Source organism: Anabas testudineus, chromosome 8, assembly GCF_900324465.2.
Source record: "Anabas testudineus chromosome 8, fAnaTes1.2, whole genome shotgun sequence".
Classification (NCBI taxonomy): Eukaryota; Metazoa; Chordata; class Actinopteri; order Anabantiformes; family Anabantidae; genus Anabas; species Anabas testudineus.
The window spans coordinates 2,110,617-2,127,022 of record NC_046617.1 but is presented as its reverse complement, the minus strand read 5'-3'; the positions used below and the strand labels follow the sequence as shown (position 1 = coordinate 2,127,022).

General features: G+C 42.4%; 1 protein-coding gene across 2 annotated transcripts in view; it reads left to right on the top strand.

The window, feature by feature from the left end:
- The window catches only part of hoxb3a (homeobox B3a), an 80,980-nt gene that overhangs the window by 22,203 nt on the left and 42,371 nt on the right, over positions 1 to 16,406 (top strand). Inside the window, exons 1-2 of one of the 2 annotated variants that reach the window (XM_026350400.1) lie at positions 778 to 884; positions 10,165 to 10,440. The gene's annotated coding sequence lies outside the window, so the exon portion shown is untranslated. Of the gene's footprint in view, positions 1 to 777; positions 885 to 10,164; positions 10,441 to 16,406 lie in introns of those variants that run through there. The other variant, XM_026350407.1, reaches the window with a different exon arrangement.

Genomic DNA, 16,406 nt, shown 5'->3' with positions numbered 1-16,406 from the left:
CACATTTCCAAGGAGACGGCCTCCTGGGCCTTTTTAGCAGCATCACAACGCCAAGCTCACTCCTCACTATATAAGCTGGATAGAAAAAATGCACACACATACACACACACACAGGCCAATCTTCATCTGTGCTGACCATGTGTGACAAGACAACAAACTACCCGCCACTGCACAAATTGGTCACTTTTCTCTAAACGACCTTCCTTTTCCGTCCTAACGGCCACTCCCGAGCAAATGAGATTACATTCTCCTGGTTTCCAACTGTAAACAAGCAAATGAACGTTTAAACTCACCGACCGGCTCTGCTGCAGCTTCCCTGCTCCTACACGGCTCGGATCCGGCTCCGAGCCTCATCTGGACACAACCTCTATCTGCAGTCTGCTTCTCTGTTTGTATGTGTGCCATATTTTTGTTGAAGCTCACCCCTTCTGCTTTGGGTCGAATTATAAAAGAGAAGGCAACTTTGACATTTACATGTCAAACGGATGAGGTTTTAATCTTCAACTTGGATCGTAAAGATCAGGCCTGGCCTCAGACTGATACCTCTCACTGGCTCTCCTTTGGTCACGTGGGGTCCATAAAGTTAGTTTTATGGTTTTGGGGAGTTGACAATGTACTATATATTTCACATTCTAGAAAGCAAGTGACGGTTTAACGGCTTTGCGGAGATCCTAAAGGGGTCAGTAAAGTAGAGATAGAGCTGCAGGGGGAGGGTGTGTGTGTGTGTGTGTGTGTGTGTGTGTGTGTGTGTGTGTGAGAAAAAGCGGGCCACTACTACCGGCCGCTGTTCCAGCTCCGGTTCACACGCGGAGCCTGGCGAGCTGAAGTGTGTGCCGCTCTGAACGCTGGGAAAGCTCGGTGGAAAGAAAGCACCAGGAGCCACAGTAAGTAGTGTTTGAACGCCGCCTGTACGTGGGGGCTTAGTAGAGAAGGAAGGGTGTGGGGGTGGTAACGGGAGAGAGACAGATAGACAGAAGTGTAATTATCATGTCACTCACTCTGTAGTGCTGCTGTATTAACGCACCGGCTGAGTGCTGTGAAGCTCCTGTGGATTTGAGATTAGCTGTTTTGGCAAGAGCCAGGCCGCGCGTGTGTGTGTTTGTGTGTGTGCAGTTCACTGTACGTGTCATGATGGCACACAGGAGGCTTGATGTAGCGGTTTTCTTTAGTGGTTGCATTTCAGTGTCTCCGTGCTTGTGCGTAACAAACTTCGATGAAAATGAACCGCTAGGACCTTATTTCTCGTTTGTTCCTTGACTTTTACGCACGGCCGTAACTGTGCGTAAAACGGCTTGAACACCGTGTTAAGAGCTGTGGAAGTACACACATACTGACATTAACCCAGGAGTAAACGGGCAAGGACACGCACGCACAAACACACACACATACACAAGTTGATGCAGAAACATAGCCTGCAGTGACAGGCGTCCTTGGGTACAAGAAAATCTTTGTCCGTCCCGCGCCCTTGTATTTTCCAGGCAGGATGGGTGTGAGAGAAAATGCGCCGTGGATACAAACATACCCAAGGTTCACCATCAGAGTGCACGCCGGGTATTTTGCGCCAGAGCTTTGGCCTGCTGTTTAACTCTCTGCAAAGACATACGCACACACTTGTGTGTGTACTCAGCTCAGGTTGTGTTTTTTTAAGCAGCTCCAACCTTCCACTAAACAAGAATCAACTTACAAACTCCCAGTGTAACTCCAACACAGAAGTCTAAAGTTTGGTTAAGCTGTTTTCTTGAACAAGTACTATAATAAGTGGCAGTGACACTTGAAAAAACGGAACCAAATATTGATAAAAAGACTGACAGAATCCATTGATGACATACAAACTTGAGAATTAGCGACACAGTAATGAAACTAACAACCAGTTTCTTATAACATCACACGCTGTTAATCAGGAATTAGAGCACTGACATTCTCCGTGACAGAGCTGATCACTGATGCTAATATAATTCAGTCAAACAGCTATGAAGCGACTCAAATGCACATTTTAGACACGTGGTGCCAAGTTCAAACTATTAGATATTAATGGAATGTATTAATGTAATTCTAAGGAGGCTTAGTGAGTGACACAAAACCTCATTTAAAATAATCCAACATTTAACTCCCGAACGCCAATGAAACAAAACACTAACCAATCTGCTAGAATCCCAAGTTTAAGAGTTTCAAATGACAACAGGAAGAGGAAAATCAGACGCAGCATATCTGAGACAGTGATACCTAATGTATCTGTTCAAATCTATACACACTCCACTGAAATCAACACTCATTTTATTTGCTCATAAACTGAAAACATTACTACTGGTCGATATAGCGCCAAGGAAATCAATAAGTGCATGCGGCGTTTTGAAGCAGTAATGAAGTAAGTGAAGGCTGGAGGTGCTGGTGTCTTTCCCTCTGATGTCTGCGGCTGGACTCAAGCTGTCAACCAGCCGGGCTGCCAGTCTTCGCGCACGCCCTTGTCTTATTGCTCAGATCCATCACGGTGTAATGTTTAATGTCACGCTGGACGCGTCACACCGCGCGCACTTTCCAAACTTTTTCTTTTCTTTTTCTTTTCTTTTCTTTTGTTTTTTTTGGTCTCTTTTATAAAGACGCCCAATCACTGTTGCGTCCCAACTCCCGGTAGATTGTTATCAGCTGATCCCCGCTGGTCGAACTGTCCATCAGAGGAGCTACGTCACTATAAATTAATAGAGCTTCTTTCTTAAGGCCCACCGCAACATGGCGCCCTGAAGAGGCCGACAAACACTAAGTATAGAGAGATGGATGACTGCAGGCGCTGCCTGCTAGAATTCACCACAGAACATCTTTAACTTGTTACTAAGTCAGCAACAGGTCAAATAAGAAAATAGACTGTAGTTCATTTACTGTCATTTTCTTATTTGTGTTACAAAATTCATCTTTTTTTTCCCACAATGCATTTTACAGTTTTTCCTTTTTTATTTTATCTATTCAACTCACTCACATTTTAAACAGTATGTCCTGTACTGTTAGTTTTGTCAAGTGTTTCAGAGTGTACACCAAAACCAAAACTCGGATATTCATATTTACAGGACCACATATACTTTTATTATCTTTTATTACATTTATATTTCTTATTTGTGTTCTCAACCCTGAGGGAATCTGCAGTGCGCTAATAAGAGAAGAGGCCTGAGTTTTCGGAAGTCCCTCTCTCTGCTCTCAAACTCTCATTTATTATGCTCTGCGTTCACATGTACATGTTAAACCAGCCTGGCCAGATGCGTTTTCAGTCCTGGGATTCCTGGCGCTGCCCTCCGCCATCACAATAATTTTTCACAAGCTTCGCAAGAATGTTATTTAACACCATAAATTACTGAGACACCAAAATAATAATAATAACAATAAAAGTAATAATGATAATAATACTAGTAATAATAAATACAGTTGTTAAATAAGGGCAGATGTTTATTTCGTTACAACACATACCTACACGTATTGTACTTTTTTGTTAAAATGCATTGTTGCATGTTTTTATCTGTCACCGTGATAAAATGTCATTTTCCATCAAGCTGTAAAATATAATGATAGGTTAGTTACATATCAAATAAAAATAATGTGCCTAGAATTTAAGTCAGAAGGGATTTGAAATCTACTACTTGTTTGAGACAAAACCACAAAACTAAAGATCCGTCTGAATTATTGTTTTTAACCGAGTCGTGGTTTAAGTCTTCTTTTTTTTTTTTTTTAACAATATTTGCTCTTTTCTGTTGGAGGGAATAGGTGAAAAACATTAAGACACTCAATAATAATAATAAAATGTACAAATCAACGTAATATAAATCTAATAATATAATATAATATAATATAATATAATATAATATAATATAATATAATATAATATAATATAATATAATATAATATATGTTAAGTTTCGACGTGTTTTGTTAATTTAAATAATTTTGTTTTTTATATGTTTGCAAATTATGCAGCCTCTTTTGCAGCAAGACAAAAAATTATTTTGAATATCCGGTTAAGATAGGAGCTCATACCCCTCCAGCCTTGACATATATACAATCGCCTGCGTGTGTGTATGTGTGTGTGTGTATTTGTGTGTGTGTGTAGGCTGCTCGGGATCCTTGAGGAAGTTTCAGTCTAGTAAACAGGAAAGCAAAAACCTCCCCATTTCATTTTCTATCAGCTTCCTCCTTTTAATAATGATACAGGAACAGCACCAGCACCTCATCCTAAAACAACGCACACACACACAGACACACACACAGACACACACACAGGCTGCACCCACAAGGACGTGGACATGACAGTCGTGACACAAATGCAGTTCCTTCTCTTGTCTTCTCGGGATAAGTGAGAGAGTCTGTGACATGGGAAGAGCACCAGCAGCAGCAGCAGTTTTGTATAAGCTCCTTTGTTTTTGTGCTGTGTGTGTGTGTGTGTATGTGTATGTGTGTGTCATCTGTTTCCCGTTTATGTACACAGGGCAGCTCCAGCCTGCAGAGCCGCTTCTCTTCAGCATTCTGTGTGTAATATATATTATGTGTACGGGCTTGCTGCTCCTTTGAACCTGTCGAGGCTGTCACTATGCGCTGAGTTTGGCTTTACAGTCTGTGTGCTGGTGATGATGAGTGGGGTGAGTAAATAATGCGACGGGCCCTTTTGTTTTTTTCTTGCTCTCATTGCAAAGGTGTGTATTTGCCTGAGTGTGAGAGAGTTTGCGTTGCTTTGTGTGGGAGCAAGTGGGGTGTGTTTTGTTGTGTTTGGTGGCTTTATTGGCAGAGCATGAGAGAGCTGGGAGAGGGAGCGAGGTGAATGACCCGGGCATGGGAAGATTCTGTGTGTTTTTGCAGAAACCACTCGACTGTAACACTTGCGCTGCTTTTTTTCCCTTTCTTGCTCTGCATCAATTAGATAATTTCAGGTGATTTAGTCCAATTTGAGCTATTTACCGGGCATTTATAGCATGCACGCAGGCGCCGTTTTTATGGACCGGAGCTGCAGACAGAGATATTATGATGGCCATGCAATCACACACACAAACACACACACACACACACACACACACACACACACACACACACACACACACACACACACACACACACACACAAACACACACACACACACACAGGCTATCAGCTATAAACTAGTCAACGATTTCCCCTTTTCGCGGCGCCTCCCGTGATCGCTTTCAATCGGCATTTGATGTCTTTTGCATACTGATAGGGGTGAACCGCGCGGCCACGCTTCATGAATAATGCACGAGATGGAGTCACCGCAAGGTCAGCAGACGGGCGAGAGTCACGCAGTGCACCGAGGAGGCTGCGGCGCAGGCGCAGGAGAGACAGGAAGACTTTACAGCACCGCAGCAGTAACGTTACCCCGCACGGCGAAGTGTAACCTTCGGGGGGGGGGGGGGGATTACCAACTGGCTGTTTGTGTTTATCTATCAGTGTTTTCCATTTCCAGCCAAGGCAGGCGGGGAAGTTTACCTCAGACCAACAACAAACTTCCACAATTGAAATGAGGATGTCTGGGTAAATAGATCAACCAAACCAATTACTGCAATAATCAATCAAGCACGTTTAACGGTTAACAAACATTATATCTGTAGAGAACAACATGGAGGTGTTGTAGCTTATGTATCACACATAGGTCTACTGTAAAAAACACAAACAAAACAGTAACACATATATAGGGTTTTTATATCCTACAGCAGGCTTAAATGAGTCCACAACGAGTCGCCGTCGTCTTAAATCAACCAAAAAGGAAAACAAGCCTCGACTATTATATTATTATTATATTGTTTGCAGTCGATAAAAGCCGTTATCAGCATCTCTTACTGGGACTGTGAATATAGCCTGGATAAGAGCAGAAAAGGTTTTGTTTGCCTTGGCGATGGGTTATGACAAGAGATAACCCTGCAAATATTTGAAGTTACTGAGGGCCCGGGTGGGTAGAGCCTATTGTGTTAGCTTGACTGTTTTTAAAGCCAAGCTTAGTGTACTCCTGGGCAACATACAGCAACACAGTAGTAGGCCTAACATGTTGCTTTCATAGCCTATGGATTTTTAAAAACACTTGTAGCACATGTAGGCTGCTTGTCCATTTTATTACAATGTGCTATTTTACCACTACTTACAATTAGCAATACGCGAAGAAGAGGAGGCCTATTTAGCTAGTCGGGTGATAAGAGAATAAGGAGTTAGCTTAGGTCTTTCCTACCAATCTTTTTCCTGCCAGACTTTTGCTCCTCAAACAAGAGTTAGCGGTGTTGTATTGTGCTGTGCAGCAGTGTGTCTCAGGGTGGGAGTTAGCAGGTAATGCAGCTCTCCTCCGCCGCCACCAGAGCCCGCTTCAGACCAGGAGGACGGCGAGAGCCCTCGCGAGCCCCGCTGCTGCTGCCTTCCTGCCTGCACGCGCCCCCCCGTCCGTTTGAATCGTAACCGCCGCCGAGCTGCAGCCAGCTCCGTCTGTGAGCTGCTCCACACGCTGCCTCTGCTGCATTTGATTCATGGGGAGAGGACGGAAACGCACAAGTAGGCTATGTGTGTAGGTGTAAACTGCACAGAGAGAGAGACACACAAATGTCACTGTAATGAGGGAGATTAGTTTTGGCCTCCTTCAGGCTATCTTTATGTCTTTTCCTCTGCGCTCTTGTTAGCCGGGGAGAGAACAAGCTAACACCTAAATCAGGTAAGCAGCAGCAGGCTGGGCCAGAAGTGCAAAACTGGACAAGCTTCAGCTTTAGAGTGAGTTAAGTCCTAGTACATGCTCATTTTTATTTCCCTCTGTCTTCCTGCCCGAGGCGGAGCAGAGGAGCAAGAATAATCCCTGGTTGTTATCGGGGGAACAGCCTGGCTGGACGTCCAAGCTACTAGTCAGCCGACAGCAGGAGGTTCACGGAGTTGAAGGGTCAAAAGTTCAGCGTCGTGCGTGAGTTCCGCCCTTGCCTCTCCTCACTCACTCCACTCCAGACCATAGCTGTATGTCAAAGGCAAAAAGAGGGAGGGAGTCAGAGGAGCAGAGGCAGGGAGGAGGCCCAGATGAGAGAAATGATAGCAGGAGGCAAAGGAGAGGTGAAGGCCTGACCTTCCCTTCCCGTCCCCTCCATCCATGGTAACAAAAGCAAAGCTAATGTACAGAGAGAGAGAGAGAGAGAGATAAAGAGGAGGAAAACGAAGGCAGCTAAATGGAGGGCTGAGTGGGGTTTTAGGAGGGTGGAAGGTGACATGGAGGCTAGTGGAGAAATGTCTGGTGGGTGTTTGGCTTCACTGGGGCTAAACTTTGGTTCAGACACATTAGTAGTTATTAGTTCTTTTACAGCTTACCCATGACCAAAGACTACTTTACTGCATGCTTATCTTTCAACTAAAACGAAAAGTAGGCTCTTTAAAAAAACTCTTATTATCAAATGAATCTGCTGAAAGTATTGGCCTGGTCCATTTCGTTTTGACTAAAATAACACTCAACAACACTAAATCCGTCCCAACAATAATTTACATGAACAACAGCCATTCATACATATGTTATGAGCTACCTTCTAACCTTTAATCAAACTCTTTAGGCTTCCATTGACATAAATAAGGTGATCTGATCTAGCTGGATTTAACACATCCTGTTCCACTGAAGATATAAAGTAGTTTCAAAATGTATGCATTTAAATTGACTTTTAAATTAGTACTTATCATGTTAAATATTCCCCAGAACTCATTATTAATACATCTTAAAGAAGCAAACGATAATATCATCTGTGCATAACCGGAGATTAGTGGTTGTAAAGTGGTGGTTTTATGCTTGAAGCTCCCAGCTATTTATAATACTCCGAGCTTTTTGGAGAGGGACTTTAGCAAAGCAAAGCAGAGCTCTTCCTCTTCTCAGCCTTATCTGCACAACCCTGTCAAAAATAAACTCTTATCTCTGTCACTATTCAAAAATTATTACTCTGCTTATCTGATTTTTCCACTGCAAGATTAATGTCAGGACACGTTTACTTTTCTAGCTAGGAGGAAAGAGCCTCAAACCACTTCTTTCTTTTTTCTTATCTGTTTTTCCTGTCTTTCTTTCTTTCCTTCTTGTTCTGAAGTCGAGCAACAATGTGTATTTTTATTATTATTATTATTATTATTATTATTATTATAACCGTGGCCTTAATTAATTACATATTAGTTACAGTTAAACTAACCATTATAATTTGAACTTGGGCCTATTTACACTTTAAAATTGTAGTGTTGTTATGCTCGCAACATATTCAACGCTGTTTATCAGGGGATGTTCACACAAAGTTTACTAGAGCTGAAAAAAAAAAAACATTACAGAAGTAGATTCAATCAGAATCCTGATTTGGTGGTAATTCAATTCTGGATGTATATTTAGTCTAATAATCGAATCCAATCTATGATCTCGTTAAGTCTGACCAAAGACAATCTGAACTCCCAGTCGTTTAATCTGATCTCCTGTTGAATAGCAGGCCTCTCACCGTTTGGACACATATTGTTGGAGCTATGTTTTATGGAGAAGATGGGAGCAGGGATCGAGGTGCTGTGCAGAGGAGGGGGGGTTAGTTGCCACAGAGGAGCAAAATGATCATTCAGTAAATAAATAATCCTTTTATTGACGCAAACACGCTGGAATGGGCTGGTACGTCTCCGCCTGGTCCGGTTTCACCCCCCACCCCACCCCATATACCCCCAAAAAAGGTAATGAGTGCATAACTACGTTACACATTCCGTCTTTGTCCCGGGTTCATCACGAGTTCACTGAAATAATTCAATTTAGACTGGGGCGCACGCGCTCCTGTCGACCTGTCACGAGCCAATTGGATGAGTTTTAATAATCTTTGCTATTTGCGCGTGCGTGACTCATTCTAAAACGTGCACCTTTTTTTTTTTTTTGAACACGTCTTTATACATGCATAAAACACACATCCCATCGGGTATGATTCATATAAACCCCGCATCAAATCAAACGAAGATTATAATTCACATCTGCTTTCTGGTTAGGGCGGAAAAAATGTGCAAATGTAAGGAAAGTAATAGTAGTGAAATGAGGAGATGGAAGTGTGGACATATGGCTGCAGTTAACTCGATAAGAAATCCGTCTGCGGGTTGCAGAGAGTCGAATAACATCAATATAAATCCACCTGATACCTCTGTGTCTGATCTCCACGCCGCTCAAAGCCTGTTAAGCACAGAGAAATGGTTGTTTATACCAGCTAAGCTCCCATACGACGCATTTGTTTCTGCGAAATATTCATGTGCGAGGCTCTGAAGTGATGGTGCGGTTAGACTGTGGGTTCACATATCAGCGTCCGCGGCCGTGTCATTTATATTTATACAACAAAAGGAAAAGGAGAAATGATCCTGGAAGAAAAGAAAAATCTGTGTGTGAGAGAAAGAGAGAGAGAGACAGAAAGAAAGAACCCCTCCCTGCTCTACATCTACTGACCATTTTTCTTCAAAGCAATGACTCCAACTCAATTTAGTATGACGGAGAGGGAGAGAGAGAGAGAGAGAGAGAAGAGTAAAGATCCAAATGACAGAAAGAGGGGAGTGTGTGTGAGAGAGGTGGAAATGGCAGAAAGAAAAAGGGTGTGGAAAGGGAGGAGGTGAGAGAGGGAGAAAAAGAGAAGGGGGGTGCTTGCTAGTGCTCGGGGTGAACGCGAGGTCAGCGCGTCTCACCAATATTAAAATGTGTACCGGGGACGCGGGGTGACACGCCTCGCCTGTTAAACAAAGAGTGTGCCAAACTGGCAGATTAATTTGAAAACTTGAGTCCATGCACACACACACAACACTTAATCCCTTAAAGAGCCCACAGTCTCCACGGCTGCCTTGCTCGGTCTTTCCTTAGCCCCAAACCGCTCGATGTAGCCTTTAAGACCGGGAAACACGGCCACCGGTGAGGGGAGCTTTCCGCTGTCATTTATCGCCGATTTTTTACGCACGACGCGCCGTCCTCACGGTGACGTGTTGCCTTTGCTTTCCTTGGATCATCACCGTCAAAAAGGTTTTAACTATGCGGCGTTATTCCGTTTGTTTAAACGCAGCATCTGCTCGCTTACAGTCATGTTTATGCTTTACTGGAGATCCGAGCATGTGCGTTGATGAGTGCGTGCGTGTGAGCGTGGGTGTCCGCGGAAATGAAAGCGTCTTTTTTTCTGTTTTTTTTTTTTTTTTTAAGATGCAGCGACGAATTCTGAAGAGGTCAAAAAAAAACCTGTGGCTTCGGAAACCAGAGACACAGAAAGAGAGAAGTGACGCGTGTATGCTCAAGTGGGAATGAGTCTATGGAGAATATAGAGGACGAAGAGTGGAGCACTGCTGCCGATTTGTTGGAGATATAAGAAGGAGCAAGAAAAAAAAGAAAATCGAATCATGATAACAAGAGGGAGAAATGGTTGGAATCAACGTGACGACGCTGCCAGAAAGGAGAGGCGGGTCCGCCAGCGACAGAGGAGTGAGTACACAAAAAATAAAAATCGCCTTGTAGAAGAAGAAGCTGCCTCATTTACATATTTCAGTGTGTGTGTGTGTGTGTGTGTATGCCCTTTCTTACTCGTGCCATATGTGTGTGCGTGTGGCAGGTGCTCTGTCCATGCTGGGAGGGGAGAAGAAAGATCACGTGTTGCAGATCCCCTTCCTCCTCTTTCTCCTGTTTTCAAGACAATTTGAATCAAATGTATGACTTTAATCAATACATATTTATGGCGGATTATAGGTTATGGAAATCAAAAAAGGCCAAAACACACGCACCTCGCACATTATGCTGTTTAAAATTAAGCCACTTGACACTGTGTGATCTTAGCAAGCATGAAACATGTAGAACCCTGTAGTATCAATAGATAGATAGATAGATAGATAGATAGATAGATAGATAGATAGATAGATAGATAGATAGACCACTATGTAGGCCCATGGCTAAACGTACAGGGATCCTAAGGGTGAAGGCGAGGTCGTGGTCAGTGGAATGTCAAAGGTCATGCTCGAACTTTCTCTGCCTGTTGAATTCCTTCTTGTCTCTTCTTGAACTCAGAAAAGCAAATATCATCCATGCAGCACTGATAAAACGAAGCCAGCCAATTGATTTTCTGCGTCTGTGCTTCTGGAAAAAAAAGCCCACAGACACAGGGAATCACATTAACAAAGAAATTCACTGTGTTGTTGAAAACAGCACAGAGGAAATTTGTATTTTTCCAATAGTTTTGACTCAGCACCAGCCCTGCTGTGCTTTAATCTATTTGTATCCAGATGCTGATGGATAAGCAGATGCTATATGAAGCCTGTGTGTGACGGGAGTGGATTCAGCTGTTTATTTTCCTCTGCTGATTGCTAATACACTGTTTCTCTGATTCCAAGCTGGCGGCAGAAGTAAAATGCAGCCAATCTGATATGTGCTGAATCTGCATGTAGCGGTCTGTCTTCAACTATGCCGCCATTTCATTTTCATTTTCAAGATATTTTGGAGCTGCTGCGAATTTCTTTGGTTGTCATTCAAATCCATAGCGTTTCTCAGTCGTAGAAAAATTAAAGGAAAGTGAATAGGTAGAAATATGAACGTGAATGTGGCCGGTTCCTTTGGTCATTTTACAGCCATCTTTTAGCTTGGCCTTTCTTTCCTCTCTGTTGCTGATCTCCTGCCGTTTCACCTGATACCCTGCCGACTGCTGCATTATGAAATAATGTGTTTCTCATTCCCTGGCCCACACAATAGATAGCCCAGAAAACACCTTCAGATTCATTCTTGCAGCACTGAGGGATAGGGCCAAGCACCACTTCATTTTTCCCCCTCTATCGGTTACTTTGCATGACAATAACCAGGGGAATGGAGCTCGAATTATTTTTCAAACTGCACAAAGGAGCAAAAGCACATTTCTCTTCTTTGTCGCTGTCCCTACTTTTTCTCCTCGGTAATATTTCAGAGCATTGACAAGTCCGGTCGCTGCAGATAATGGGACCGTTTAACCCCTCAATGTGTTCGTTTTCATTTTGTCATTGGCTTTACAGCAGAAAAGGCCTGCTGCTAGGCAAACCGTCTTTTTTAATGCAATATTCAGAGAATAGTTTAAGAAGGAAATATGAGCTAAATGTAGTATTTTATATGCAGCTGACAGATGGTTATTATTCTGGTATAAACCATTGCTTTTCCTCTACATCGTTAAATCTCCCTCGTTGTAAAACGACTCCACGCTGTATAAAAGTGAAATCTTCCCGTAATTCTTGTTAAAACGATCCCATTTTAGACCAAAGTTTAATCACAGTTTATAGTAAAGGTAGAAGCAGAGAGAGAGGTTTTTCAGCTGCTCTGCCAACAACAGTCGGGTTCGTGGGCCGCTGACGGAGCAAACGCGTTCAGAGCTCGTAAATTGGACTCTTTGAAGTTATTTATTCAGACCTGTTCTCTTCCTTCTCTGCATGTTTTATTGCCTTTTATTTCCCGGCCCCTCGCCTTTTGAGCGTGTTTGCGTTTGAGCTGGAAACGGAATTGACCCGCAATAAAAGCCACATGTTTAAAGCCAGATGCAGCTGACCTTTTCCCTTCACTGTATGTCATCTTCTCTGCATCTCTTAGCTCCTGAAATATGCTCTCACATTACATCGAAATGCTATTCGAGGAACCAAATGTACTCTTGTATTTGTTTGAAAAATGTAATGTATGAAATGAAAAATGCAAAAATGACTATGAAAGAATTTTTAGCAAATTACCAGTAGCCTATATTTAACAGAAAAGGATTAAAGATTTCTTTATTTGTCATCTATATGTACATATATAAAAACAATGCAGTTTCTCCCATTGCAATAACATAAAATAAAATATAGTTCACACTTTGCTACATTATACACATCATGTGTTCAACAAAGACGGTCTGTTTCTCTCCGTCTATCTTTTAAATCTCTCTGAGTGTGTCTGGATCTTTGGTTAGCACATTGACCTTTACCTGTGGCCGGATACACTGGCCTCCCATTAAACTGAATGGCTGCTGATGACAACCTTGACAGAGGGAGGGGAAGTGCGGCAGTCAAACTCAACACACCTTGATAGATACCTGAGCTGACCCGCGTTAAGGCGGGAGGTCAAGGTGACAGAAATAAGTCCAGACATGCATGAATAGAATAGAATAGAATAGAATAGAATAGAATAGAATAGAATAGAATAGAATAGAGTAGAATTGAATTGAATAGAATAGAATAGAAAAGAGCCAATAACCATGTTAGGTTATATTTTGGCTTGAGAATTTAACAAATATTGCAGAATAGGAGCAAAAATAATTAAATAAAACTCCACGTTTTCTGCTTTTGTTGTCCGGCCTGATGATGTATGAGCAAGTTTTAGAGGAAACGGAGAACAGCATTATTGCCTGCAGCAGGGAGGGAGTGTCAGTGTCACAAAATCAATTGGAGCAGCACAGCAGCAGGCTGAAATTGTATGGAAAACACAGCAGAAAGAAAAAGGAAACATTAACATTATGCGCCAGGAGCGGCACGTTTCTCATAAATGAACCAATTCAAATTTTTGAAATTATGTGTTATGTGTGTTGCTATTTTATAAAAAGTAAAATGTAAAATAGTGGAGACATGATCTCCAGGTTTTAATTGGAGCAAGTGCGTTTTCTGCTTTTGCGTTTTATATTAATAGTGAATCATTTTATTTAGATAGATAGATAGACAGATAAATAGACAGAGTGCCGGTAAGATCATCTTTTAATTCAGTTAAATCCGACTTTTAGAAATAGAGAGTACATTTCATTTGCCGTACTAAGGGACGTGCATTCATTTCTTCATTGCTCCATCCATCCTTCAGTCAGATCACTCACAACTATTTCTGATAGGCCAGTGTTTCTCCGTGCCAAGCGATTTGTCTTTTTCTTCTATTAAATTGGGTTCATTCTGTTAGAACGGTCCACGGTTGGAGCTGCCAAGCTTTTTCTTTCTTACTTACTTTCTTTCTTTCTTACTTTCTTCCTTTATAATTTTAGTAGGCACAGGCCATTACATCGATGGAAAGCTGTTTGAATATTGTGATGTTAGATAAAACTTTCGTTTTAGACGCAGCGGTGAAAAACTAAAGTGACCAGAAGAATAATCAAATTGATGCAGAAAAAAAAAAAAAGAAACTCGAGGCCTCATGTGAAAACAATCATATATTATAATTATTTCGAATTTTATGTTATATATATAATATTAGCAATTGTAAGAAATAGTATTTAATTGTATTATTTATATTATACGAGCGGTCTTTATTTTTATAGTCAAGATGTAGTGTTCTGCATTTCCACCTGGATATGGAAACACATTTCAAAAACAGTTTAGAGACCACCTGTCTTCCCTTCCTCTCCTCTAACACTTTTTAAAGTGCCAACATATTTTTTATTTCACTTTCTTGTTTTATTTGCGAATGAGCTATTCCACCCGTGCCCTTGACTTACAGGAAGCGTTACAGCGCTATAACTTCATTTCCCACACCACCCCCCCACCCCCAACCAGCGCTGGGGGAGGTCAGGGATCGGGAGACAGTACAGATGGATGAAATCATTGCAGTGTGGCTACGACAGGGAGTTTATGAAAGCAATAAAAGTCTATCAACCGTGTAAACCTGCACCTCCAGAGAGCCACTGTCTTCTATATCTACCCTGTAGATCCGGATTTGTGTAAAAATCATTAAAACAATCACAAATTCGCTTCTAGGGGAGTATATAGTGGATTTATACACGACGGCGGCGATGGATCTGTCTCAGGGAGGAGAGGCCTGCAGCTGCTGTTATTGGGTTGGCACGCCTTCATCCAGTCGCTGCTTTATGTTCGAATTCGTTTCTGGAGAAGGCGAAAAATTGTGATTTCATTTCCGTTACGATCATAAATATAGACTTAATCCAGGAGGTTTCTTCAAGACTGAAGAAGTTGGTTTCGAATTATTCTTTTCTGTTGTCTATATTGTTATATTCTCCCCCAAAGTGGAGAAAACTCTATTCCAGTTTTGTACATTTTTTTTCGATCTTCAACCCGCCTCGCACTTTGGAAAACCTACTCCAGCCCGAGCTGGACTCTTATTTATTATTTGTCTTGTTGAAAAATGATGCTTTACTGTTCTAGGGTGAAGTGTTGGGGGGTTGGGTTGTGTGAGTGCGTGTGTGCGAGGGGGGTGTTAGGTTAGGTTTCGATTTAGAGACGGTCAATTTTCTCGAATCACAGTACTTGGATATCTCCATCATCTCGCCTCTTGTGTTTTTGTTGGCTTGTAACACTGCAGAAAGTGCACACCTGACTCATTTTGATTACAACTCTTTTATTCCATTCTATATCTGTTTTGTGTCTTGATGCTACTGAAGTGATGCAGAAACTTGTGTTAAATTGAGCTTAACCAGAGGAAAAAAGTAGATTATTATAATACAACGTGCTGTTAGCATTTCTGGCAACACAAAGGGAAGCCCTTGTTTTCTGTAGTGTTTGCGTAAAGAAATAACAGGCAGGGAGTGAAGCCGTGCATTAGTGTTGCAAAACAAAGCTATGAAAGTGTGCGGCAGCTAGTGCGAGCGGGTCACGGTTGGAGAAATGAATTCACTGTAGGGTGGGGGGACAAAGTGAGGAGTATCTCTGCTAAATAGTGCAGAGCTCAAGGACAAAACCAGGCGCACAATAGGGATGGAGACATATGCACTTCCTATGTTAATGTTAATATCAGACACGTGCAGGGAAATAAATCCTGGTTTAGACTGAATTACAATGCAAGAGGAGATAGGCTGCATGTAGAAGGTGCCTGTTGTTAAAAAGGAGAGAGCAGAAACTGCGCAGGGCTCGTTGGTAATGCAAAGGTCTACTGGTGATTTAGGAGGCCGTGTAACCTGAATTAGTTGATGAATTTTCTATCGATCCTAAACAAGCCAGATTTATCTCTGACACGGTGCTGCTGCTGCTGCTGCTGCTGCTGCTGCTGGGTGGCGGCGCAGCAGCCGTCCAGGCCACTCTCCCACTCCTCCTTTATTATCCCTAAAAAGAAAAGGGGAAAGAAAAAAGAGAAAAGTTTGGCAAGCACGTTCCTACACACCCGAATATATACACAGAGGATGGTGCCGGCGCCACTTTAAATCCCCCCAAGCGCTTTCTTTCTGTTGCAGTTTTTTTTTTTTTTTCAGTTTTCTTTCGATGCTCTATTTGAAGTTCCAGCCAGACGACTAATGTGGAGGGGGGGTGAGGGAGAGCTGTCATCTTTACTGTACTCTGTCGCTTCGATTCGTCCGTGAGCGCCTTCCTCTGCGGCCTCAGCTGGAGCGGAATGGATTTTAAGCGTGTCGGGCGCGTCGTGTTATTGTTGTGATTCTCTGCCTGCTTAGGATGGCATGCGTCATGTAGTGGAGAGATACACAGAGAGAAAGGGGTATAAGGAGAGGAGGAGGAGAGGGTGTTAGGGGGCAGGGGAAAGTATTGTAA